Source organism: Anas acuta, chromosome 2 (assembly GCF_963932015.1).
Source record: "Anas acuta chromosome 2, bAnaAcu1.1, whole genome shotgun sequence".
NCBI classification, from domain to species: domain Eukaryota; kingdom Metazoa; phylum Chordata; class Aves; order Anseriformes; family Anatidae; genus Anas; species Anas acuta.
In genome coordinates, this window is record NC_088980.1 from 111524840 (window position 1) to 111550028 (window position 25189).

Sequence of the window (25189 nt, forward strand, 5' to 3'; positions counted from 1 at the left end):
AAGCAAAACTAACATCAAAACACCAAAATATTAAATGGACTCAGCAAAAGTAACTCAGTTTGTATGAACACCAATCCTTTCATAAACTGAAAGAAATGTATAGACAGCCCATAATATCCCAGCTTACCAAAAATAAAAAATAATAATAAAAATAAATAAATAAAGCATATTAATAGATGGAAAACAGAATCATTTTAAGCAGTTTTGTTCCCAAAAAACACCAACATCTGATGCTGTTGAAAATAGCCACAAGAATATTAGCCTTTATGGAATAAGAGTTGGAAAAAGAATAAAAAAAAAAAAAAAAAAAGGGAAAAAAAAATGTATCTTTACAGTATATATTTTCATGACACAAATGAGGCTATTGTGTCATACAATATTTGACCTACATCACTGACCATTCAAGTCAGTTATTGTATGGACAATCTCTAGAATTACAAATATTATATGAAGTAAAAGTTTGTTTATCTGGTTAAATATGCGTTTTTTAATGGACAAGTTTTTGCTACTTAGCATGTAAAGTACTAAAGTAATTTGTTGCACCAGTAAAATCAGAACCTACCTAAAACTGCAGAGGTAAGATTTTCCTATGAAAATCTTATGATCAGTAAGTATTTACCTTTTTATTGACCATTTCTTCCTCAGTTTTCTACATCATTAGGCTGTCAAAGCAGCAAATTTATATTCTTTACTGATTAAATTGTAGCTACAACCACTGAGCAAGATTCTGGCTCTGAACATAATAAAAATGTATCAAAGCAAATCACAGATTGATTGTTCTTTGTCAGTCCTACTGCATAATAAATATTAGTTTTCATCTTGTTCTCAACAAACATGACAAGAAAAATAATACTCCACCAGGATCATTTTAAAATCAGCTTTAAGGCTCTTTAAGACATGTAAGTCACTTGTAATGTATAATTTGCCTCAAAATGTTTATTTTTTTCCCTTATAAGAAAAAATAAACATTTCACTACAAATATGAAGCATACAAAACAGATTTTTGAATAAGGTGGATGAAAGTCAATAAATTATTTCAGAAAGGTTTTCCTGTTTTACCAGAAACAACTTGAAATAATCTCTCATCAGCAAAAACAGAATTTTAATACATTACTAAAACAGAAATGACAAGAAATAACCAATAACCACAGAACTCCAGCATATATATAAATGAATCTCACTAAATTCATTCATTACTCATGTCCTCACAAAGCACTGTGTAAAAGCTCTCACATGTGACTTTAAAATCTTACTTATCTCTTATATTATCATATGGCCAACATGCAATAAAAATAAATACAAACAGAAAAAAAAATAAGGTAAATAAAAAACACACTCATCCTACACTAATAGTATTTTATCGTCATTATCTCAGCCCTTTTGAAGAAGACATGAGTGTTAGAGCTTTCCTTCAAGATCCTATTTATGTACCAATGAATCTCGGAACATAATCCAGTTATAACCTCAAAGCATTGCAAAATCTCTTTTCATAGCATAATCTCATCAATGGTCTCATGAGTGTTTCATCACCATGAATTGCAGTGCAGTTTCGTTTCCACTACGTGATGAATAATGTGAATGCTCCTCTGTAATCTTGTCCTTGATGGATACTACTTGCATTCTGTAAGAGTCAAAACATCTCCCTAGAGACCTCTCATACTGCCTGCATTACAATGGGGCCTTAACATTTTCGGTCGTTACAACCACTGCCTTCCAAAGCTCCTTAAATAAGTAGGAAACATTATTTTTTGTTTCATCTCTGTTTCACAGAGCATACTTCAAATAATATTATGCTCCTTTGAAGTCTAAAGTACTTTCAAAATAGCTGTGTGCCAAACTAGTAAAGCTAAGCTTGAAAGCAATGCTCATCTTATCTTTCAGTAATTCTGCTGTTTTGGAAGATAGAGCAGGATAGGAAGCAGTTACTGTTTGTGAGCTGCAATCAGTTTCTACAAATTTAGAAGCTTATTTGCAAAGCCAAAAGAAAACAAAGTGGCCTGAAGGTTTAAGCCTTTCAAACAGGTGTAATAATGTACAGATTTCTTGTAAAGCATGTGAAAAAATGAAGATAGTGGGAGGCTAGGTTGGGCCTACTCCAGGCCTTGTCTCTGGCCAAAGCAGTATGGACAAGCAAAGAATATGGATGACAGGAGGCCAACAGATAAGTCATATTTTCAGTGCTCACTCTCCTGAGGTACAGGTCCCATTTCCCTGCTCTGCCCAGAGTTCTACAGAACGGAAAGGTCAATGCTCTATCTCACCCCCTTCAAAGTTTTCTCACAAAATAAAATAATGCCAGTGAAATCTCACTCAATGATGAAGGAACAAGAGCACTTTCTCTCAGTGGGGAAGAAGAGCAAACCACGGGGTTGCTCTGCATGAGCAGAACAGCCAAGATCTGAGACAAGGGGCAGTAACAGCATCTTGTATTACAGGGATGCTCAAAGTACTCCAACACCAATTAAGTGTCTTCAGTCTGAAATAAATTGCTTTTCCCTTGCTAATTCCCACACAAGAACCTTATATATTCAATTTATTCTGTTAATTCACAGGCATAAGACTGTTTACAGTCACGTATTGTAATCAACTGTTTGCTACTTCTCTGCAAATGTATTTGGGATTAACTAAATGTGGGCAACAGGCTGCACCAAGTCATTCAGATGGGATCTGATCTGTTCTTCCTTCCTTCCTGAAATAGGCTAAGTTTTTATTAAATTTCCTGCAAGCAGACAGAAGATATTGTATTGTCGTTCCATGGAGTATCATTTAAATAAAGAAATTAACAGCTTTAAGTGGTGCCTTTGGTAATCATGGTTAAGCAACAGAGCCTTAATGCCAACAAATGCCATCACAATTAAGCTGTTTTAACAGCAAATCACAGTCATCCTCGACTGGGCTTCAAATTTACGATCAAATTATCCAGTATTACTAGTTTGTTTGTGACAGTCATTGAATTAGTGTCATGCTCATGGTAAGATATTTTAAACATAACTTTGGAGAACATTTACTTGGTCAGTTCCTGTGGTTCATGACTTAGAAATGACTTGGCTGATTCTCTATATATTGAGGATCCCCAGCAATTATTTCATGAAGGAGACAGGAGAAAATAATTATCTGATGCAAAAGCTAATCTCTACATATTAAAATGTATATCGAGGAAGATTAAGTTATATTTAAGAAATTATCTATTATAATAAATAACTTGGCAAGACAAATAAATGTAACTATTTATTTTAGTGTCTGAACATTTAATCAATCAAAATATTACAAATAAATCATAGTATATTTAATTCTGTGTGGGCTAGGAGAAGAAAGGAAAAAAAAAAAAAAAAAGAACAAATATGACCCTAAAAAGAAGAGCTTTTGCAGGCTAAATAGTAAAGCCAACTGTAAAACCTACAAAGACACACTAGTATTTCCAAGACTTGCAAGACGTCAGAAAGACTAGCCTACACCCCTTTCCCTTCATTTTCTCCTAGAGAAAACCAACACTCAATTGACCAACATTTCCAAATAAAGCACAAGACAGGCCATGCTTCAGAGCAGCAGGATGCAGAAATTTTGAGAGAAGCAAATAAGCATTGTCCAAGAAAAACAGAGCACTTTAGTTCACAACAAAAAATAAATCACTGAGGCCTTGTCTGTTGGGAAATGCCTCAAAAATCTAACAACAAATTGGAGTTGACATTGAAATCAATTCATGAACATGAAAGACTCCATTGGTGGATAGATGTATTTGATTTCTATTTCCTGAATTGGCACATTACTTTCCAGGGGATCTCTGAACAAGCTTGATAGTCTCTATGTGCCTGACCTAAACGAGTCAACTCCCAGCTTTAGTCATTTATTGTAACTCAAAGCTCTTCTAAATGGATATTAAACTGTTGCTCCCCATAAAGTTCAATTCTGGAATAATTTTAGTTATTGCAATGCTTTCATTTCAGAATGATACAGGGAAACATACTGTAACTGTGCAGTAACACTAAGTTAAAAACAAAACAAAACAAAACACCACCTCTTTCTGTCAGAATTTAAAAATAGAAATATATTTAAAATAGAAGGTTGTACTGAACTAAACACAAATACAAAAACAGCTGCACCACAGCAAAATGGTGTATTCTTATTTTAATTTCACCTGAATTTACAATATAGCCATGTGCAGTAAATACCTCAGGAACCTTCACTTAGACAAACTAATTACTACTTGTGTGAGGTAATTAAGGGTATCTGTCAATATTTTAGAGTGGAGGGAGCTGAGACAGATTAACAATTAAATCAATCAGTGGGGAAAAAAGAAAAAAAAAAGTTCTCCTTCCTCATTACCATGGATGTTACCTGAGTCCAGTTTCTGGTCCAGACATCCTGCTTGTCTGCCCTGCATCCCCATACGACCTTTCTCAGCATCCTTCTTCAGCATCCTTATTTGCTGTGCATGTTTCTTAGCATTTCATTTCATGGATACTGACCCATCCTGTCTAGACTTTTCCCTTCTAACTTCATCTTGCTTTAATATTGGTGTTAGACTCCTGCAGCTGACCCTGGGCATTGCTCTGTTTTTCTGGTTTGCCTTTTTTAAATATATAGGAGAGAGGGAAAAAGACAATATCTGAATGTAATCTAGTGTGACAAATAGAACTGTTCAGTTCAAACATTCAGAAGAAAATACTGAAGCAACTTCTGAATGCTGGAAAAGACCTCCTGAATCCAGTTCATTCATCCACCCAAAAACAAACAAAAAGAAATAAAACTGTAAATGTAAAAAATGATTACTCAGAATAGGCAGTGCTTCATTTCTGCTCTCTGATTTGCCTTGGAAAGACAATCTTACACAGACTTAACTTATCCTGAAAGATCCCAGTGTACTCTTGAGTTATACTTCAGATTTGTAAAACATTAAACCATGCCCCAATTCACAAGTTTGTTTCTTTCAAGATAAATATTTATTGCCTTAGATTGCATTAGATGTTCTCATTTCATTTATTTTGAATTTTAGCTTGCTCCAATACTACAGAGAGGATAGTGTTTACTATACTAGGCATCTTTGCATTCTGGAAACCATGCAGTAAATCTTACAGCACATAGCTTTTATTGCTTGGTTATAAGGCAATAATAATGTATATATAGATTTTATGAGTCATTTTGGCTCTTTAAATTCCCAGTGATAGATACAATCAGGTATTTTCTAAAAATATTTGGGGGGAGAGAGGGGGGGGAAGGAGGGGGAAGAAAAAGAAAAAGAATTAAAAAGTGTTTTGCTCTTGTACTGAAAAATTGCCTGTTACCTCATAAAAAATGAGAACAGATTAACAAAACTGTCCACTTATTCAATAAAGGATTAAAATGACAGTCTAGGTTGTTTAGCCCACCTCATATATAGTTGTAGATGGTAAAACTATCAAAATAAGCTTTTGATATTCATTCAGTCAATCATTTATCCCATTCCCTATATAAAACATACAAATGCTACTGCCAACCCTCTATAAAGAAATAATTTCATGTCCTATATCAAACTGAACAAATAGGATATACATAAAAGGTCTATAAGGAACACCCATATCTTGTATGCGTACATCAAATGAGAATAGTCCAAATGTACTTCAGAATCAAAAAGTCAAATGTTGCTTTTTCACTGTGGGACATTCTGGTCAGTATTTGTGTGGGGTATGCAAACAGTGTTCATTATTTCATTTCAGTGTTTTCATCCACATTGTGGCCTCATGCCTTATTTTATCTGCACAACCATCCTAACCCCAAACTAAATATAAGATTTCTACTTTTTATTTTCTTGGTCTTTCTACCCCTGTAATCATGCTGTCTCACATTTCACAATATTGATGAACATATCTTCATTTTTCCTATACAAGGTGTGAAATTTATTACTCTCTTTCCCACTCTGCAGCTGGATAATTCTGACAGAGTTAATCACTGAGCTCTGTCATTACTGATGTGCTGTGCCACAAAGCTTAGGTATCCAATTAAAATAATAATAACAATATTAATAATAAAAACAGAAGGCAATATTATTGTTGAGATCCTGAAGAGCCACAAGCCATAGCTTGTCACATCTGTGGGACTGAACATCAGGTGGTACACAATTAGTGTCCATCAATAAAGTTCTTTGCCTGAAACATTCCTGACAAAATTGCATCTGACTGTGTGGGTGGCATTCAAGCAATCAGCCATCCACTCTCTTCTGACAGCGTTCATACCTATTTACTATGTTGCAAATATACAACAAACCCAATTCATTCATTAACACTCTTCATCTATACAGTGAATACTGCAGCTCCTGGTGGAACATAGGTACTGAGGACATAAAATGCCAGAGAGGAGGAACATACATTTATTTACTGGTTTCAACACTTGATATTGCAATCTTAATAACTTTATCCGTTCATTTAAAAACAAATTAAAAAATAAAAAATAAAAAAATAAAAATAGAAATAAAAATAGAAATAGAAATAAAAATAGAGTGGGAAAAAAGACAAAAACCTAAAGCTGAAAAACCACCTCTCACCCTCCTTTCAACAAGTAGTGAGAATAGATAACTAAAGTACATAGTGCGTGAACATGGGTGTACTGTAAAAGTCAATCTACAGAGGAAAAGGCAATCACACATATTCTTATTTCTGACATATGGTAATAAAAGGAAGGTAGCCAAAACTTATGATTCACCACACTATTCTTCCAAAGAAATTGGAAGGGGCAATGCACCTTCTGGGAGTAGTTTGTGAACAAGAACCAACCTTTTATCTGCTGTTGTGATCAGCCAAAAAACATAATCGTACTTTCCAGGTGTCAGAAACAGTGTTAATATACTAGCTACATAGTTGGAGAAACATGAAAATGACTATCAATCATCAACAGAAAAAAATGAGGTGAACCTGAGGTGTTATTGTCATTAGCAGAGCTATATTTTACTCAAAAAGTAAATACAAGGTTTTTAAAAATTGTATTCTTTCCAAAGCTATTGAAAAATAAAGTGCATTGCTTTTCATTATGCAATATATCCGATGAAATTTCAAGAGAAACAAAAAATTATGTTGAGGTTTTGCCTATTCCATGCAATATTTTAATGAAATGAGTGTAAAGGAATTTTCTTAAGAAAAAAAAAAATAAAAATCTTAGATGTTTTTGAAAGTATCGCAGTGAAGAAAAGTGAAAGATTTGTTTTTGTATTTGTCTCTCTCTGGTGCTGTGTTCAGATAAATTCAGAGGAACAAAAATCAAACACTGAATGCTTAAATTAGTCACACCCTGCCCTTTTCCCATGAGAATAATATTGTAAACAGAAGGTATATAATATCAAGTTTTATTCTCAATGCATAAAATCAAATTCAATTCTCAATTCAAAGTTTAAAAAAAAACAAAAACACAACAAACCCTGCACGTAGTACAAGTACGCTACAGCATTAAGAGACTCATTTCAAAACTGTAATCTAATAATTATTTTCCTGTTAGACACACATGCGCACAGAAAATCTGTGTCTCATGACAACTATAAAGGGTTTTAAAAGTCCACCAATACCTGAAATGCTTAGTTTTGCTCCTTGAGTCTCTTCCCTGAAGACAGACAGAACTTCTGTCCACACCACAAACTGCACTGGTATGTGTTGAGCACACATGGGTGTTTGAACAAAAAAAGCAGAAAATTAATCTTGGTTATAAACCTACCTGTAAACTAAGAAACCTACCTGTAAACTAAGAAACTAATTATCCCAGATGGAAAATCCTGGGATCTGGAGATTAATTAAGACAGCTGGAACAAAAACAGATGAAGATTATGGAACTATCAAGGGTTTGAATGTTTCTTTCACTTTTTTTTTTTTTTTTTTTTTTTTTTTTAAATTAGAACACATCTTCTGCTGGTGTTAATTGCTCAGAAGAGTGGAGATTTAGGAAGAGCTTGGTTTATTAATGTTGGCAGGATTTCTTGACAGCCACTCAATTGACAGCTGATGTACCTCCTTCAGTGTTACTCTTGGCATTTTCTTCTTTGCAATGTTACCATTGAATGTTTGAGGAACAATATTGTTTGCTGACAGGTTTGGAGATCAGCTTTGGTGAGCAACCAGTAAGAGACCAAACATGGAAGAATGAAGTTTAAGTTTATCTGAAATACAAAACTCAGAAGGTGTCTTCTCTACAGGGAAAGCCAGGGGCAGTCTGTGACAAGGCATGCACAGGAGAACTGACAGGTGACTGCAGTCATGTAAAACTTTTGGGAAAATAACATTAAGATTATATTCTGTTTAAAGATGGGCTTTAGTTGATGATATTGGTATAAATTTAAGAGAAGGAAAAATGAAAATCCAAAGGGCATAAGAGTGTGTCAAAGTCTAGTGTTTTCCTGAGAAACAAATCTCTTGATATGCTAAAACACGTGTGCAGAAAAAATAATTTCAATTTTTCATTTCATTCCTGAAGGATTTGTGTTTCCAGAAGCTACAGATTTCCTTATTAACATTTCTGTGTGGTTATTGTTAAAACTAAGATGGTTTATATTTTTAAAAACTGAAGTGTTTGTTTGTTTGGTTTTTGTGTTTTGTTTTGTTTTGTTTGGTGCTTTGCTTTATCTTCTATGCTACTAACACATCACAAAACCACCTGGCATAAAGGACAGGCCTTGGGCACATCTTCTGAGCATGCATTAATTGTGCCTCTGGCTGAGCAGTGCATTCAAAAATCCAACCTTTTTCCATACTGTGCAAGTGGAGTAAAAGGTTGGGGGTGGGAAAAAAAAAAAAAAAAAAAAAAAGGAAGAGGAGGAAAAAGGAAAGAAAGTCTAATGACAAAATGCTAGGAAAACCTGTTAAGGTACAGCAGTGAAAACTGTGGCATCCCTCTTTCCTAAGACTTGGTGTTCTCATTCAATAGCTTGCTGTTGGGCCGATCAACAACAACCAGATGATCCTTATCATAACCTTATGATACATCCAGGCCAGGTTCCATACAATGTTTATTGGAATTTCAGAGCATTTTCCAGGCTAAAGGTGTGGGGAGTTAGCTTATTTAACTGATGGATTCACCCACCAGCTAATATAGAGAAAATACTTTTTACCATATGTATGCCTTTTTTACCATATGTATGACAAGTAAGGCTCTTTCTGCAAAGGAATAAACCAGTACCCCAGAAGCAAAGCAGCTGAGAATCATGAACAACCTGATATCATGGCTGCACTAGTTTAAAACCTGCCTCAAGGCTAATGTTAATTCCTCCATTACTGCTTAGACACAAAGCAGCTTAGAGTAGTTTTACATATGCCTCAACATTTACTGTTAATGCAATATTTTGCATCATCTTAATGAATGTAAAGTTAAAACACATGCTTCAGTGGGTATGAATTATGTGCAGAAAAGGCTTCCATTTTTTATCTTTGACTCCAAAACCAGAGAAGACAGTGATTTTAATGAAGCCAGAAGCCAGACTGTAGACTGGAAATTCTGCTTAGATGTCTGGTTAAAAGAAAGGAAAAAAAAAAAAAAGACAACTATAATAACAACTGTTATTGATGTGCATTAAATATAATGAAACAGTAGTGCAACAATGGTTAGGACAACCTGACACTTTGACAATCAGCAGTATTGCAACATAGAAGTATATTGATTATCACCAAACATGTTTCAAAGAAATCTCAACTTCCTATTTTCATATTACTTTGTAGAAGCCAAAATGACTGTTAAAATGTGCAAAGCAACTGATCGAGACTCACAAAACATTTAAAATAGGCTGTACAGAGTTCTGATCAAGACATTGAAGTAACAGGGACAAATGTGGAACAGGTTATACTCAGTAGTCTTTCTAACATACTGAGTTTCCAGACAGCTTCACTGGTGACCTCTCTCACCTACTCTGCACTCCAGCTCTTTTATGCTGTCTCCAGAACTGAAGGAGTCCTAACATTTCATCTGAAGTGATTCAAGTTTGATTAGACAGGATTCAAATCTCTTTTTACTTAGAAACATATAAAAGCGGATTGAACCTACTGATGCAATATCAAAACCTATCTCTTTTTGTTTTTGTTCTTGGACACAAGATAAATATTTTTTGAAAGATCACAAATTGTCAAGATGAACGTTTAAAAAAAAAAACCCACAAACGAATCATTCTTTCATCTCAATTTCTCTGCAAATAAATTATTTAGAAAAACAGAATGTCATGCAGTACACAAAAAGATGTTAGACAATTCATCATCTTTGTTTCAGTAGGGTTGTCAAGGGGCTTTAAAAGATCCACTCACAGCATAACCACGAAATCTGGAAATAAGAGCACACACACACAGACACACAAAAATGTTGATTGTGAATTATGGACAATATTAGCTTTCTGCACAAAGAGGCCACACAACAGCTACTGATCTATATTCCAGCACATAAGTAATGTTCCATCAATTAAGTAATGGAGCATATGGATGTATGCAGCAGTCAGCCCTCAAGCACAGCCACCTCAGCAAGGAGTGAAGCCATGCAGATGGCATCAACATCAAGATCAGACGTGCCACAGTGCTTCCCATGTGTGCCTTGAGCTGGCAGGACTTGGAGGGCGGCACAGCAGGCCAGGCCTGGTGCCTGCAGTGTCCCCAAGATGACCCCCACAAGATGGGCTCCCTCTGCCTGGTGCAGCATGGCTGGCAGGGATGAAGGACAGTTGCAGCACACATTGCTGTCCTGGTACCACAGCTCATGGTACCTGCCAGATCAGACCAACACAGCCACCTCCTCCTCTACACACTGGCTTTTACTTAAGATACTGCCTTTATGGTGTCAGCTCTATGACCCATTTCATAGAATCGTAGAATGGTTTGGGTTGGAAGGGACCTTAAAGTTCATCTAATTCCAACACCCTGCCATAGGCAGGGACACCTCCCACCAGACCAGGTTGCCCAAAGCCCCATCCAACCTGGCCTTGAGCACCTCGAGGGATGGGGCATCCACAGCTTCTCTGGGCAACCTGTGCCAGTGCCTCACCACCCTGTGAGTGAAGAATTTCCTCCTAATATCTAATGTAAATCTCTCCTCTTTTAGTTTAAAGCCATTCCCACTTGTCCTATCACTATCTGCCTGTGTAAAAAGTCACTCTATTTTATCTTTTTTATAAGCTTCATTTAAGTACTGAAAGGACACAGTGAGGTCTCTAGTGACGTTTTTGCAGTCTAGGCATCATTTCTCAGTTACAAAAGTTTAATGAACCTCATCAGTCATGAGATCTGTCAAGAATACGTTTTATCAATCACTATATGGAAATGGACAGCAGGGATAAAATGCATTATGACTTCTTTGGTCTTGGGTATAACTCAAACTGTTCTGAAGTGCTGTTCATAATGGTCATCCATAGTGCAAAGCAGCACACCTGACATCATATGCACAAAACAATGTATGCAGAGGAGGGCTAAACACTACTATTCTGTTGGGATAACTTAATGCCACTTAAAGGCATTGTTTTCTACATTAATTAATGTTCAGGAATCAGGAACTCATAAGCAGAACTCTAGTAAATTCCTTCACTGGAGGAAAAAAAAAAAAAAAAAAAAAAGAAAAAAAAAGTTTTGATCAATCTTAATCTATTTTAGCACAGATGTTTAAAAATGACCATGTCATCATTGCTCAGCTGGACACTTCTGTTTCATTTGTTTTATGACCCAGGCTAGATTTCACTGAATGAATCTATATTTTCCAAAAAGATAATTACCCACATCAACCAATGAATGCTCATTATAATCAAGACAGAACAATATGTCCATTTGGTAGTATTCTTTCTTGTTCCCTTTTGAAATAAAATAATTTCCTAATAATTACAAGGAAAAGAAAAAGGGTAAAACTGCTACTACACTTAATGCAGTTATAATTCAATCTACTCCTAGCCATTGGCATAATTGTTAATACATGTATGTCCTACCCTCTTACTCATAATGCTACCCCTGGAAATGATATCACAGTGCATTATCCATTCCCTGTAGGACTACTCTTGGCTTCAGACCCAGTGAACTTATCTTTTTTTCAGTGAGCTACAAATTTATTAGACACAACTCACTATTTTCATTTGTGATATAAACTTATTTGATTTATTTCCCAACTCTAGAGAAGTGATTCGTCAGCCTTTGGTAAATGAAAGTTATTTTTGCATAGAATAACAGTTCTAATTTACCCAATTGGTTGCTGCCATCAGATAAAGCAAAATTATTTTCTTCTAGTTGAGTATAAGGTACACTCAGCGTACTAAAAGGATGAAAATGTAAGAAAGTGAAATCATATACTCATATGTGAATACATAAAAGGAATGTAAATCCACCAGCATGTTTTTAGAAATGCACATTAAAAAACAAAGATCTTCTTGATAATTTTTTGTTGTTGTTGTTGACAAGGATATGCTCTGATTATCTCAGTACTGAACCTGTTATTTGTTTAGAACAAGCCTTTAAGATTAGCAGTCTTGGAATGTATGAAAAAATTGCACAGGATCACATTCCTTACCTTTCACACTTTCTACTATACATTTATGTTCAGTTCTTCCATGGCATTCAAACGCCCAAGGTAAATTACTCATCTTTCAGATTTCCTTTTGCTCTTTACCCAGACTTATAAAATCTATTTGGGTATTTCCCTTCTTGGCAGGGTTTAAGAAAATCCTCTGAAGCACAGGTGATACTGACACACTTGTTTTTTTTTATTTCCAAAAATTCCTGTGCACAAATTCACTGCAGCATTCCAAAGTCTAATGCTGCATATACTTTTTAGCATGGGCTTTCAGCTTTCCCGGGATACATAGCATGCAGACACTATTACCTTGCCAGAAACACAATTCTACTACTATTTATCATTGTAAAATTTTAACATTTTTATATCAAATACACTCAGCCAGACAAGAACATTTCACTCCTTTCATTTGCATAGAAACCAAGAAGCCAATTTACAAATTGTACCATTTTTTCCATCAGTGAGAATTTTTTTCCCTCAGCTCTAGTGTTAAATTGTTTAACAGAGTTTCAAAATGCAAATCAAGTCTGAATCCTACACTTAATTTTCAAGGGCACTGCATGAACACTAGAGACTCTGAGTAACTCTAGGAACAACCTCTTCCCCAAAATACTGGAGCAATGAACTTCATAATTTTGTCTAAAATTCTTCGTAGTGTCTGAGACACACCAAGAAATAGTAAAGCTCAAAGTGCAAAAATTTGTAGTTCCAATCAGAAAGCAAAAAATTCCACTACATAATTTGTCTTATGGACAAAAGAATGAAACAGTACAAAGTGATGCTTCTTTCCATGACAGTGAGGAATGCTAACTATACTTTCAAAGAGTGGAAATCTGGCATGAGAGAAAGACACATGCCAATTAAAGTAGAAAGTAAAAAAGGTAGAAAGTTTAATCACAAATAGGGGCTCTGAAAGTTTATCACTGTGCATTTGAATCAGGTTTTAAGATACTTCTGTGCCTTTGAACATTTTGTTGGACAGGTCTGGTTTAAAGCTTCTATTGCTTTAATCTTTTTAATGGGATGATGATGAACTATGGAGCCCAGAATTATGTGGCAGAAGGTTTTTAGTCTTTCATCCACAGACTTTCTTTGCAAAATGCCTATTGCCACTGATCACAGCATCCCTTTGCCCGTTTGCTGAATAATAGAAAAATGTTCTACAGAACCCTAACCGTAACTTAAAAAACAATCAGTTAAATTAATGGAAGCCTATGTCTCCATTTATGTTAATAAACGGTTTTCCCCAGTGGTATCACAATTACCAATTTGGACACAAAAAGCTTTAACTAGGACCCACAATACATTTTCTATAAATACCCAATTGCTTTATTCTATGAAATACAACATAGTATGCAAAAGAGAGTTACAGAAAACAAAAGGACATGTCAGTGCAGTCACCACTGTTTCTTAATTTGATTGTCTAAGAAAATTAAGTTTGTGTTATTGTACTGCCTGTATATGCCCACACACGGCTGAAAGATTGGGGATATACCTGCAGGTCTAAACATCTCCAAAAGCATCCATGAGTTTGCAGTCTCTTCCCAGTACTAAGATTCAGCAAAACTGGCTGTAGAGGGAGAAGTACTGACAATGACAGTTCTTAAAGATTTTGTGCAAACACATCACTGGATAAAACAGAGACTCTGTTAGTAATCCTACTGGCAATTAACACAACCACTAGGGATGTGAGCTTTTATTCTTGATGGATAACCTACCACCTCAAAATAAAACAATAATAAATGAAAGCGCTGCTTGCAGAATTAGTAACTGGTGTGGAGGAATGGAGATATCACAATGGTGGGACCACAGAGCTACTTACCCAAATGTAATACAGGAAAGACCAGTGTGGATTATCCCATTTGAAGAGAGAACATTACACCATCCACAATGATATGCCACAAAACTGTATTGAAACTGAACATTTTTATTAAGCAGAGTGTGGCCCTGATGGTGAGGCAGTCTGAGTATAAACTACAGTTGAAGTCCTAGGGTAACAAAACTGCTGTGGAAGGAGGAGGCAATGGCACTCGAAATCTTGGTTAACAAGCCAACTGCATGCAAGGACTCCAAATGCTAAGTTGTAAGTGGTTTAGGATTGCATATCAGTGACTAATGCACTGTCTGGCTGGTTCACCCTGTCACACCTGACGAGGTGCTGTGGGGGTGACAGGGTCACGATGGACTGGTTCTGCTTTCTTTGTTAAGGGACTGACTCTTACCATGTTACTACTGTGTTACACAGTGCAATTGACATTTACAAATACATGCCCAAACATTAATATTTGCCAAAACATTAATATTTGGTGAGACAGTGAAGTCATCCTAGCCCCCTTCTGTTTCTTATGAAAGCACCTGGTTCTTATAAATAGCCATTTCATTTCCATAAATGGTAACTTTCCCTCAAAATCTTATGCACCAGAAAACAAACAAACAAACAAAAACTACCTAAGACAGTAACTATTAGGAAAACAGGAACTCAGGAGCTTATGTAGCAGAAGGGTGCATGATCAGTCTTGTGGTAACCAACACAAAATCCACGTAGGCCTGTGCTACAGTGAGGCTGAAGCAAGTGTAGTTGGTTTGACAGCCCTGCTAGCTGGCTTCATGCTAGGCTACCTCTTCACTTTCATCCAGATTACTCTGTTATTTCAAGTTTATTTTAATTCTTTCCCATAATGGGAAGATTGTATCATCGCATCAAATCCATATGTAGACTTACACTTAAAATTAGAGGAATTTTGAAACTAAATACTAGGGTAGTAAAAGGGGGGGTTTGTTGTTACAACTGTCAAACCTTATGCAGAAGCACAGGTTACTAACCCATAAATTCATCTGTTTGTTTTAACACAAATTATAAATTATTTTGGGAATTTATAGTTCTCTAAAAGAACAACTCCACTTTTTACTTCTACAGTGCTGTAATAGAAAATTAAATTAGTTAGCAGTTGTGACTCTACAGACAAAAAAGATCTCAAAGAGATTTCTTCAAGTGCTTATTATAGTATGTGAATACTCAGACCTCCAAATGATTTTCCTTACTGTGTATCAATTAAGACAGAGACTGAAAAATGAGCAAATATGACTTTGTATCAAATTTAATTTATGTCAGGAGTAGATTTAGACAAATTCATTTTAAATGCACATACAACAAGTCAATTTATTTTACAGGTTTGCATAATGTTCTTTCAAAAGATACATCAGAGAATGACTTCAAGTAAACAGAAATTCGCTACTAGATCATGCAAAATACTCTGAGAAACCAAAGATGCATGTAAATCAATATCTAACACACTATGTGCCTCCACTGTCTCTAACTAATGGAATAACCCTTTATGTAACCACTCATTAATGAAGTCTCAAAGTACTAACCCATGTGCCCATGAAGTATGAATTTAAGCTAAATGGGATAAATGAACCGAAAGAAATTCATGTGATGCACTCAAGCCTATGTGGTGATCACAGAGCAAATCTAATTCAGAAGTTTCAGTTCCAGTTCCCTTGCTCTACTCAGTAGATTTGGCAGTGCAAAACTGAAATAATGAGGTTTAAGTTAAAACAAATTACAGTTTTGGAATTTACTGAAAATTCAGTAAGAAAAAACACTACACAGAAAGAAAATAGTTTGGGGTAAAACTTCAGTTTCCAGTTTTCACCAGGATCTACACATCTCCTTTCTGTGCTCCCTCACACTCTACATCTTTGCAGTCTAAATTCAAGAGTAACATTTTCCTTTACCAATTCACTCTTTATTTTTTAATTAACTGTATGGTCAAACTGATGTGTAATTTCACTTGTTCAAGCTGTTCACTCTCCAATCATTTTGCTATACTTTAAAACTAAACTCTGGACAGTAACTCTTTCAATTTCCTGTTGCTGAAACAGTGGAAATTGGTTTAAATCCAAGAAATCTATCACTAACCACTGTCATGACTGCCATCAAATGTTCAGAGTTAAAAAACAAACAAAACCAAGGATGTTTTATTAAGCTGAAAGTAAATTACCAGGTAATCTGTCCTTGTCTGGTATGTACTGCCTCAAGGCAGATATCTGAAAACATTCACTTCAAGAAGGCTCGACAATTTCACCGAATAAATGTATATTAAGTAACTGTAAATTAAATATTCAAGTGTAGCTATTAAAACAAGAAATACTATTTTCAGGCTCTGTGACAAGATACTTTAATACTCAAGAGCATACAGTAGGTAGATTTTATTAAAGCAGCAGAAGGAAAAAAATGGAAAAAGGCAAAATTTAATTTGCTCAAAAAGTAGATGCTAAGATCTCACTGAATTATATAAAGCTATTAATATAAAACTATTCAAAACAAAGGACTGAACAAATTTCCTTTTTAGGCTGGAAATCAGTTCCATATGAAAGTTAAGTTAGTTTACTAGGTTATAAAGGCAGATATGCAAGTCATAGGTAGAACATTTTTACTTTTATTTGAGACAAGAAAATATGCATTATGCAAATTTCAAGGGACAGAACAGGCAACTCGGTGGTGGACTGGTGGCAACAGCAACAATCTCAGTAAACTGCTGAATATAAAACCTAATGCACAGCTTTCCTAAGCAAAACCCTGGAACACAAAAAGAGAGCTTCAGCTTGATGTTAGAGAGGAGAAGAACCAGCAGAGGCATTTAAAGAGAAGATTTAACATAGGCCTGGAAGATGACCTCTGGCTGTGACTGTGAATGGGCTTGAGGACGGTATGTGGCATGGGAAAGATTATCTGAAAGAGAGTCAGTTTCAGTACATGCACAGGCCTGTATGTGCGTTATCTAAGTCTAAAACAAGTGACAAGAACACCCAAGAACAAAAACCAAATCACGTACTGTGGCTTCTGTCACAATCAGAAATGGGTTTATTACAGATTTTCTAATTCCAGTACTATCAAGGTTGACAAGGTTATTCAGTATATCCTGTTTAACACAGACATATAGGTGTCTATCTCTTACAAATGTATGTGTACACACACGTTAGAAACATATACAGTCATATGTTTAAACATATGTTAGAAACATATACAGTTAAATCACAACAGACATACTGAAAAAATGTATATAAGTGTGACGCCCTAACTAGACACCATCCTCAAAAATACGGAACATCAGCTGCTACCACATTTTTTGTCATCCGTTTGAGAAAAAGTTGGCTGAAAAGCAAAAATTAAACCCCATGCAAATGAAGAAGAATATATATTTACAATTTAAGACAGAGCTATTCTCTGTATAGATGTATCTCTAACTAGTCATAGTAACAAACGTTATACCTGAAGTTTTATGGACGAATTGACAACAGTCCTTGTAACTCAAGTTGCTTTCACTTCTATCATGGCAGTACCTTGTACCTCATTAAAAGATGTTTTACATGTGGATAGTAAAGAAACTTACTCCACTTCAGGCACTTACAATTTCTTCTTCAAATTACTTGCATTTATATCAGTGTTATAATTCTATAACTGCTGCTATAGGAATATTATGCTTAAGATCTCAAGGCTCTCTACCAAGTTAATCTCAGAACTATCAATCTCAGAAATATTCAAGACCTGAAAAGATGGCCAGTAAGAACCCAATGCATGGCCTTCCTGCTGCTAACTGCAAGCACAAGAGCTAAACAATTGATGGGCCACAACAGGTAAGGAAGGTTAGAAGAAACATTGCATCAAATCATGGTTGTGAGAGGAAACAGGTATTTGAGTGGTGCAATGCTCAAGGCAAAGGCAACAAGTGGGTTTCTGCCACAAGCGTCTATCTGCAGCGTGTTCACTGACATAGTAAGAGGAAACATTACAGCCAATCTTTGTAAATAACAAGGATGTCACCACAAAAATCTCTGATATGCATCATCTACTTTCTTTTAGCGGGAGCACTCCAGTAAGTCAGAAGATAGCAGGTGGCTACTCAGACGGAAGGGACCGACATATAAATCATTTCACACTTCAGAAGCTGTCTAGTGTATTTCAGTAAATCAAAGACTTCCCAGAATGATGAAAACTGATCTTGCTGTAGAAGAACATCCTCTCTGTGGCAGAGGAAGACAGAGCTGATTCAGTCACACGTCATGCCTGCCATGCTCTGACAAAACATCTGCATTCTCCCTCTAAGCAAGCGAATGAAGGCTGCTAGGGAAATCTGCAGTAAAACAGTGATAAAGAATATCCCAGGAAATCACTTCTGTATATACAGAGCAACATGCAGTGTCTCCTTACAGCAACTACATGAATGAAGAGCCTTTAGATTTTAAGAGGCAGTATTACTTAGGTATCTGCTGCATGTAGCACAATAAGTTTTCCATCTTATAAACAACCAACCAACCAACCAACCAAACCTGCCCTTTATAACCCCAAACTTGTCCTTTATAACCTTTATAAATTGTCCTTTATAACCCCAAACAACCTCTGTTTTTGTTAAATACACAAGCTCTTTCCTGAAGCCCAAACTCAAGCACCAAACCTCGTTCTGGCCCTTCTCTCTTTTTTTTTTTTTTTTTTCTTGTCTCTATTAGTGAACACTGCACAAATAATGCAATGTGCACAGATGAAAAAAATGAGAATTACAAAAGACACTGGATTTGAGAGGAAGACAAATATTTGGTCAATCACCTATTCATTCAGTTCATGCAAACAAGATACCACTGACAATACAGCATTTCTATGAATATTTAAATGATAGATCTTGAGATTGTAGGTCCAAAGCTTTAATACATCCTGAGGTATGGATCTATTAGGTACTTTAATAGTAGAGGGACAAATAAGAATGTAACATCTGTCCCTTCTCAATTAGCTTTATTTAGTATGTCATGGACTGTCGTTTCTGCATGTTGTTGCCTAAGAACCTGGCTATGGCTCACATGGTGCTGATCTATGATTTAGACTACAGTAATTATTTTTATAAGTTACTTCTTTATTGTTTTTTTTTGCTTTCCTTTATTTTACAATTTCAAACGATTCATCCCTCTGGAAATCTGACTTGCAGACTCTAGAGGGACCCACATCCTAAATCAAACGCTGCACAGATAGGTGCTATTTACTATATACACTGTTATTCCTAATCTAGAGCTTCTTGCATGTGTATTTACTGTGCCAGATTTGTTTGCACAGTCAAAAAAAACAAAGGTCAAATACTGCCCCAATCTGCATCCTGAACATGCCCCAGTACTGTATGTACAATTGACTTGTATAAGAGACCATAATTATGGCATGTTTTCATTTTTTTTCCTCATCATTTCTGTATTTCGGTCAGATGGTGTTAAAAAAAATCTTTTCAGTAAAAGATGGTATTTATGTAATTATACCTTCTTTTGAAGCTAACAAAATGCTTTGACGAACAAACAGATGGGTGTTTGGGGTAAAACGATAGGTTTCAAACACACAGCAAGACAGTTTATACATTTATAAGTATAGGTTACTACGACAGATGTATATTTTTAAAAATAAAGGACTAGCTTTCCTTGCAGTATCATCTCCAACTATTTACGTGCTATAAATCTGCAGAAAGTAACATTTAGCTGTAATTGCAAAACTTCAAAGTACAGTATGGTTTTTGTGGGCTTTTGTGTAGATGCTTTTTTCCTGCACATTAAATGTCTGCAGAGAAATTCTGTGGGTAGAAAGATCTAAAACACTTTTCCACCATCCAGAGAAGATAATTCTGGTGACATAAAATGAAGAATGCAGTTAATCTTGTGTATCATTTTCTAACTGGAGTAATATTGGCACATGATCCATGAAGGCAGCCTCCTTCTCATCTGAAGTCTCAGAAGTAGAATTATCATTTAGAAAGCTTACAATCATAATTTTACAGTTTTACAGGTGCCTTTAGAGGTGGTTCCAGCTATTTGTTCCAGCTCTACTTGCTGGAAAGGAAGGTGCCCTGACAATTTTCCTAAGGAAATTAGAATTCTGAAATGAGATCCATAACTCTGTTTAGTCCCTACAGACTACTGCAGAGTCTGCTGTAAAAATAGGCATGCGCATGAAGCCCAATTTATTGTATTTATCTTGAACCAGACACACATGTATAAACATGTATGTGGGAGACGGAGAGGGAGAGGGAGAGGGAGAGGAAGAGGGAGAGAGAGAGGAAGAGGGAGAGGGACAGGGACAGGGAGAGGGACAGGGACAGGGACAGGGAAGAAACCATGGTGATGCCACTTTTGCATCTTTCCTAACATGAAACAACCTGAGGGCCTCACCACTTTGCTCCTTGTGCCAATCTCAGATAGACTTAAGAACCAGAGCATCCCAACTACATCCTCAAATGGGCCTGCAGAAATTAGTGGCCTAAGGATGCAACAGAACTCCTGCTCATGAGGTCCTGCTTTAAATATGGGGGACTTATGGGGAACAGTGACACAGCTACAGTCTTTCCCAGAGATTTCTCAGATGGTCAGAGAACATGGTTCTGGCAGAGCTCCTCTGCATTAGTAGCAGGTCTGTATTTCAAGGACATATTTCAATTACTGAACAAGTGCAATCTTGGAAGCACAACTTTCCCCTCAAGAACCCAGACAGCAACTCTCTCATCAAATACCTTGCTTCTGTTCTTCTTACAGTTCTTTGTCTGCTTTGTCTAAAAATGCAGCTACTCACCTTTTCCTCTCTTCAGGGGTCATATATACTCTCTCTTCAACACAGCATAAAGAATTGCAAAAGCACGCCCACTACATTTTTCTCCTTCTTTCTTACAGTCTACTTAGCCATTCACTAGTGCAGTTACTGATGGTCTCAAGCTTACAGGCCTGTGGCCATCGAAGACCTGTATAGCAGGCATACTGCTGTGTACACATGGCAGTCAGAACTACTATGCAGTAGCTAGCAGAGAAAGGGTTTTGTCATTTTAAACTTCAGTGAGTAAAAGTTAAAAAAGAAATCCATAGTGAAAAACATCAAAGTTCCCTATCAGTGCCCTTAAGCACCTACTATCATTCTTTCTAATGAACAGATGGATGTGACATCTTATCTGCATCTCAAAACACAAGGGTTTTCACTCTGTCTGCTGAATGGTCATCACTGATGCCCTTCATAGCACTGTAAATCAGCATAAGCTTCTGCAGCATTTGGTAAATGTTTCATTGACACAAGGAAAGCATTATTTTATTTCCTTTAAGAAATAAGTAGGGAAAAGATGCTTATAAGTTTCTTTAGGGTTTTAGCATTGAGATTCAGTGAATACCTCCTGGCTCCACCACTGATGTTACCATGGTATGCACAGTTAGGGTGAGGAATTCCCCTGAAAGGTATCATCTCTCCCTGCATGAATGTTATTACAACGTTTAAAGTCAGCAGCTGTACCATGCCTTGTTCTAAGAAAGCACATCTAGCTACATTCACCTGCATATGTGGGATAAGTCCCTGACTGTGATTTCCTATGACAAGTTATCATAGCTTGTCCCTTCAGTACTACAGGACACGTACCAAGTCTGCAGCTATTTCTCAAGTAGCACTTCAAATCAGGTCTTAATCCTTCCCTACTGTTACACCCTAGAAAATGTATTTGATTCTTCTGTGGTACATTTTTTTAGGAAAGAGAGGCCTCATGTTTCTTTATAGTGTCTAAGAATAAAAACATGTCCTGAAAATGAACACTGAATAAAAACATCTAAATACATTCCTCTTCAAATCTCCCATAGCAAACATTAGTGTAAGAAAAACGTGTTAGAATATAACACAATGAAGTGAAGTAGGTGCCATTCTCTGAGGACTGACTTTCACAGAGGTGTTGGTCTGTATCAGCTGGAGAAAAACTCTTCCCCTAAAACACAGCATCATGCAATCCTAAACCCCACTGGGTGTCAGATACTTAGCAGAAGCTGTACCAGACTACAAATTCCATTTTTGTAGATGTAAGACCTTCCCAGGAGCTTGTCCATACCACTCTGCTTGGGTTGTCTACCTAAGCAGAATCAGACTGTCTTGTAACTACTGGATTCACGAGGCTGAAATAAAGAACTAAAACCAACTAAAAACTAGAACAACTAAAGAAAGAACTAAAGATTAAAGAAGAACTAAAACAACTAAAGAACTAAAGAACTAAAAATGCCGTTTGAGCTTGTATTTTCCCCAAAAAGTCTTTCTCCACTACCCACACCCTACACTTTCTTTCAGACATCTCAGCCACAGAAACTGGTGGCTGAGGGATTAGAGATTCAAGTCCTTGCCAGATGACCCTTTATGACCCAAATGTTCTCCCATATGCCAGCCATTCAGCCACATTGGATTAGATTCCCTTAACAAAGTATTCAAAGGTTAGGTCCTTTGATATTTAAAACGTTTCCTGAGTTTTACTATCATTCCCACTCCTGACTGTCAGGAATCTGAGGAGTATGCATATATATCTCAGATTGACAGACTTCTTCCTTAACTAGACATATCAACCTGCATGTTGGCATCTTTCCTGCAGAACTGCAGAATTTCCCATCTTACCTATGATAAAAGAAGCAGCTGCACATCAATTGTACATCAATTATTTAAAGATTATGATCTTTGGCACATTATCAGCTTTCTTTAGAGACAATATTCAATACAGCAGAAACACGACAAGGTAACTGATTGGATCTAGTCAGCCCCAAAAAAGCAAGCAAAAAGGTTGTATCAAGACAAAAGATCATTCTTACACACACACAAAAAAAAAATGAGCAAGTTCAGGGCTGAAAACTTAAAATAAACTTGCAAATAATAAGACTTAAGTAATCTTGTTTAATACTGGGAGCAAAAAAAAAAAAAAAAAAGGTAAAAAAAAATTGGGGGTCTGTATACAATGTGCAACCCTAACAGAAAGGTCCAATTTATTTAAGAAGATGCTGGATGATGTTTTCCTAAATTGCCAAGAGGGAACTGGACACCAATTTTTTCTCTTTTCCCATTTCACAAAATGCTTTCTCACAAAAAAAAAAAAAAAAAAAAAAAAAAAAAAGCCTTTGCTCTAGTTAGACAATTACAGCTAATATATAACCATGAAGAGTAATTATAAAAGCCAAAATCAATTCTCATTCAAACATGAAAAGTCATGGACTCAGTCCTGTAAACACAGACTACACAAATAACAATATATAAATATTAATAAGCAATTGTATGCAAAAACACAAAAGCAGAGCACAAAAAATACAGAATCTCAGACCTGAGAAAACAATCAATTGAATGTAAACTATACCGCATGATGAAAATAAATAATGTTGCAGATCAACCTTGAAATTCTCATTTCAGGAAAAGGTACGGTAATATCATTACAAAGAGGCTAGAGAAGACGTAATAAGAGGTACATAAAAAGCCATGTTGTGTAGGTTCACAGCAACACATGGGAATATCAAATCACCAGTAACAACTGGATTTCTCCATTAATCAAAGCAAGCAATGAATGATGTAGTTTGTCTCTCAGAAATGGGAATTAAAAAAAAAAAAAAACCCTGAAGAAAACTTCAAAAATATACAGCTATTCAAATGGTGTTGAGAGCATAGATAACAATACAACAACAATAATGTATAATTACTGATCAGTAAGATCAGCACCCCATCAGGGGGAAGCTACTGAATGTAGTAAAAATTGAAGTTGCTTTATAAAACAGATTAACAACCTGAAATTTAGGTAATTTTAATGAAGACATCACAAGAAAATAGCCCAGACAACCTTACAATTACAAAAGACATCAGCTTGTGAAAAGTAGCATATGATGAACCATTACTATACATGCTTAAGAATTAGCTAGCTGAAAGACTAATGGCATGGTGTATTTGTGCATTCAGTTATCCAGGAACACCTTTTACATTCCCAGTGATTTAAAGAAAAATGAAAAGTGATAATCTGCAGGTGCTGTCATGATTTCTATACACTTTACTTAGAAATGTCTAACACAGTTACAGTAAGCTTTCTCCAGAAAAATTCTCTCATGAATGTCACTGTATTTGACTGAGAAGTTGCTTCAGCTGAAAAAATCAATATAGTAGTTATTTTTGCACTTACATTAATAGAGTTGCTTAGTTTGCCAACAGGGAGCCCTGCTACTAACTGCACCCCTGACAGCAGCCAAACATGTCATATTCATAGTGCATTAACCACTCTGGTTTCCTGGAACTATAACCCCAGTTTGCTTTTAAATCCATTCCTCCATGTTATTAAAGTCTAACGCTGATTTTGAAAAAGAGTACTTTTTATTATATATTACACTCTGTGTTCATAAAGTTGTTTCATAAAAAAGCAAAACACAATGTGTAGAATTAGAATGAAGGCACTCTGATTTTTAAAACCTGTAAGCCTGATGCTGATTCCTATTCATAAATCTATCCCCAGGAAGAGCTCTGTGCAGGCACCGGTGTGTGTTTTATTACATGACAATAACTGCTCTGCATGGACTGAACTTATATATATTGCCTCATAAATGTTTGCCATTTAATAACTAATTAAAACAGGTGTACAATGAACTGTTTGTGAATTCTACTTTATTTAGGAACAGTCAGCTGTGAGACCAACTGATAATGGATACAGGCAGACAGCTGTGTGTGGTGAAATCTAGAGCTGCAAGACAACCACAGAGCCAATGTTTTTTTGTCTCCTTTTTCACTCAAATAATAATAAAAAAAAAAAAAGTCTGATTAAAGTAGATCGGTTCTCAAAGGCTGTTTATGATATATATGAAACGATAAGAGAAAGAGAAGAGATGCAAGCATAATTGTAATTGCTTTACTTCTTTAGGGGTCAAAAGCAAGCCAAAGAAA

The 25189-nt window shown here is 36.0% G+C and overlaps 1 protein-coding gene across 4 annotated transcripts in view; it reads right to left on the reverse strand.

Annotated features, from left to right (window-relative positions):
- Positions 1 to 25189, reverse strand: part of SNTG1 (syntrophin gamma 1) — a 343053-nt gene that overhangs the window by 312627 nt on the left and 5237 nt on the right. The window contains exon 2 of one of the 4 annotated variants that reach the window (XM_068671706.1): positions 12146 to 12216. The exons of the other annotated variants lie outside the window; for them this stretch is intronic. The gene's annotated coding sequence lies outside the window, so the exon portion shown is untranslated. The remainder of the gene's footprint in view (positions 1 to 12145; positions 12217 to 25189) is intronic. 4 annotated transcript variants of the gene reach the window in all.